Genomic DNA, 4,090 nt, shown 5'->3' on the forward strand with positions numbered 1-4,090 from the left:
CGGCACTTAACAACAACAACAACAACTTTAATCATGTTGTCAGAAAGAACCATTCCCTGGAGAAGGATATCATGCTTGATAAAGTGGAGGATCAGCAAAAACAAGGAAGACGTTCAATGAGTTAGATTGACACAGTGACTGCAATGACCCACTCAGGTATAGCAAAGATTGTGAGGATGATGCATGACAAGACAGTGCTTCATTCTGTTGTACATAGTGTCACTATGCGTCAAAGCTGACTCAGTGGCACCTAACATCAACAGTGTCCTGAACAGTGAGAAAATAAATGTGTTTGTTAAAGAATAATTGTGGTATTTCTGTTATAGGAGCACTAGATAAGTAAGGCAGACACTTTTCACCACCTTAACAACTGCCAAATACAGGCTTTACTGAACATCTCTTACTGAGTATAAGCTGGAGCGAGCACTAAGAGAGACGCACCGGAAAGGGGCCATCCCATCCAGGAAGTGCTCTCACCAACTCCAGCTACTAACACCAGAGGACGCTGATGGTCCAGAGAGCTGGCCCTGCCTGGGTGGTGGTCCCTTGGTGGGGGTCAGACTGAGGGTCTTCCCTCCAACTCCCTGCCACACTGTGGCACAATCTGGTGACCCTCTCAAAGAAGATGTGTGTTCTGACCACTTTCAAAACATCCCCTGAGGCAGAAATCATGAGCCATTCGTAATAATCTTGTTATAATTCTCTCACCACATTTGCAATACTGACAGGCAAGTTTCTCTCTGTTGTAAAACAAAAGTATGGTATGCAAGCCAGCAAAAATTTAAACAAAGAGTCTTTGAACAAAAGATCTTTCAGTTACTACATTTTGTTTCTGTTTGGGAGTAGTCCACCCTTGAGACGAGACACACATATACATATCTCAGTTCAAGTACCCAGGAGTCACAGGAAAGAGACAGCATCTGCTAACCCTTCCTGTCTTGAGAGGGAAAGGTGAAACATCATTGTTGGTGACACCTAAAATCAACACTTGTGAAAGATCTCCCATAAAAATTACATTATATTTATATCATAGATATTTTGAATCTTATTTCCCCTCATGTAGGAGCCTTGGTGTCATAATGGTTAAAGGTTGCTGATCTAAAGGTTGGTAATTCAAATCCAACAGCCACTCTGCAGGAAAAAAATGCAGTAGTCTGTTTCTGTAAAGCCTTGGAAGCCCTATGGTGCCATTCTACTTTGTCTTATAAGATCTCTATTAGTTGGAATTGACTTGACAGCAAAGAATTTTTTGGTCAATTCCCCTTATAGACCACAAGCTTATTATGAGCAGTGTCCTTTAAATTCCTCAAAACATCTAATACAAACCAAAACACACAGAACTTGCCAGAGCAACAGGAAGTGTATGTACACTGTGTTCTGTACCCGCACAAAGAAAAGACACATCATTGGGGCTCAATCTCCCCTGACATCCTAGCAAAGCTCCAAATAGCTTGAAATATATGTACAATAATTTTCAACTTCAATAGAACCATCACTTCTCTGGCTTTCCCTTTCAAAGATTCAAAATATTCTTCTTTGCACTGAGTTATGTAATTTTAAATCTATGAGTAACCTCTGTGGAAACTCTAAGTGGCCTTAACCTAACTTGTCGCCCCCACAAGCAATGAGGGGCTACTCCACCCAGAGGCTGCAGGGGGTGTCTCCTGCCACTCCCTCCCTTCCCCAGGGCAGCTCACCTGTGCCACCTGGGGGCTCCTCACAGCTAGCTTCCATTACTGAGACGTCCACTTTTGCTCACTGGCAAAATCTAATTTGTATCAAAATGTACAAACATGGCAACAGGTCTTCTCTTTGCTGTAAGGTTTCAGAGAGATAATCAATCATCTTCATCAAATATCACATATGTTTTATGTAAGATATGAATTTCTCCATTTGATTATATGGAGATTTGTTTTAATAAATGGAGTTGTTGCTGTTGTTGTTGTTAGGTGCCATCAAGTTGGTTCAGACTCACAGTGACCTTACCTGCAACAATGTGAAACACTGCCTGGTCCTTCACCATCCAAAAAATGGAGTCAAATGTGATAAACTAAAATCAGACACAAAGTCCTCTGATTTGAATGAATGACTCCTTAAATAGAGGTGGAAATTCTGCAAATGGGATGCATTCCAATGTGAGAGAAAGGAAGTTGCTGGAGGCAGGGTACTTAGATCCATCTCTGAGCTCTGCCACTAACCAGCTGCCACAAACCTTGGGCAGGTTACCTAATGTCTCTGTGCCTTAATCTCCTCGTTTATAAAACAGGCTAACAATAGTAGCTCCCTCAAAAAAGTGTTGTGAGGATTACAGTTACTTAAGATGTTCAGAATATTTCTCACTAGTATGGCTGTTCTTACCTATTTTCTGCAGCATGATAAACTGGGAAGATCATGAACTTAAAAATTAGACACACTTGATTCAGGTCTAAATCCCTCCAGTAGCTGCTATATGGCCTTGGGCCAGTTACCCAACTCCTTCTGAAGGTGGTTACAACATGAATAAGATAGTGTGTGTGATGTAGCTGTCTTTTGGACCTTGCCCTGGCATCAGCGGTCCCCCCCTCCCTCTATCCAGAGATGCTAAGGCAGGCTCTAAATGGCAGTAGTGGCAGCAGCAGGCCCTGAAGAATCAGCACATTGGATAACTGGAGCATGTAATGAGTATTGATGTGGTGGTTCTAGCAAACGTCATAACCAAACCTCACTTAAGGAGATAGAAAAGTGCCTCTCCTCCACAACTTTTCACACAGCTTCTTTCCTGAAGTCTCCGTGCCACCATCTTCCTACAAGTAGACCATTTGTTCTTGGAGATGAGGATCCTTGTATCCTCTGTACTGAGCAGAGCCTGTTCAGAGCAAGCACTCCTAAGGGTACAATGAGCTATGAGCTGTACAGTCAGCAAGTCGGAATAGCCTCCTCCACTGCCTCAGCCACTAGAAGGTGATGGTGGGGAACCATCTTGTGTCTGGAGACAATGCTGAATGCCTGGACATAGTAAGTCATTAAATAGTGCTAGATGGTGCCAAAGAGTTGAAACACCTTCTTCTGCTGCAATTTAACCATTAGAAATATACATTCTTTCTGGTTTTCTTTGAATGTTCTACCCACAGAAGAATGGCTGAAAATAAATCATTCAACAGAAAAGCGGTCTGGGAACCCTCTAGGAATTAATTTTCACACAATCCTACCCCCTTAGAGCCAGAAAAGGTCTTCAAAGTGATTTTAAATTATGAAATATTTATATAGTGAAAATCTTATTGACTTCCATTTTCTTCCATGAGAAGAGCCCACATCCCAACTCAAACTCAAGATGAACTTTACTACATCCTTAAAAGACAGCTGGATGAAATAGAGGCATAGTAAGGCCAAGCTATTAGGCTAAATGAGTGTCACCATTAGATAAATGAGCTTCTATGAGAAGGGGGAAGGGGGTGGGATGGTTAATTTTATATGTCAACTCAGCAAAATTATGGTATCCAGATTTAAGGTCAAACACTAAACGTTTTTATAATTATTTACATTTGATTAGTTGGCCTAGTAAAATGTATCAGGCTTTATAATGAGGGTGGACCTACTCTAATCAGTTGAAGGTTTAAGAACAAAAAGAGAGACTCCAGAATATGCAGAGAGATCTTGCTAGAATTCTTCTATTCCCCCATAACCTGACCCATGAGTTTGGAAACACAGACTACTGGAATTGCCAGCCTGATTTATAGATTTTGGACTTGCTAGCTCCCACAATCAAGAGATCCAATCTCTTGATGAACAAATATTCCAAAAAGCTGTACTATATGAAGAGGAGTATGGCATCAGGATTGGAGGAAGAATCATTAACAACCAGCAATATGCATATGACACAACTGTGCTTGCTGAAAGTAAAGATAACTTGAGGCATATACTCATGAAGATCAAAGACTACAGTCTTCAGTATGGATTACACCTGAACATAAAGAAAATGAAAATCCTCACAACTGGAGCAATACGCAAAATCATGATGAATAGAGAAAAGATTGAAGTTATCAAAGATTTCATTTTACTCATGGAAGCAACAGTCAAAAAATCGGACGTTGTATTGTACAGGGAAAATCTG

Source organism: Orycteropus afer, unplaced genomic scaffold (assembly GCF_000298275.1).
Source record: "Orycteropus afer afer isolate SDZICR_OR568_19922 unplaced genomic scaffold, OryAfe1.0 scaffold00316, whole genome shotgun sequence".
NCBI lineage: Eukaryota > Metazoa > Chordata > Mammalia > Tubulidentata > Orycteropodidae > Orycteropus > Orycteropus afer.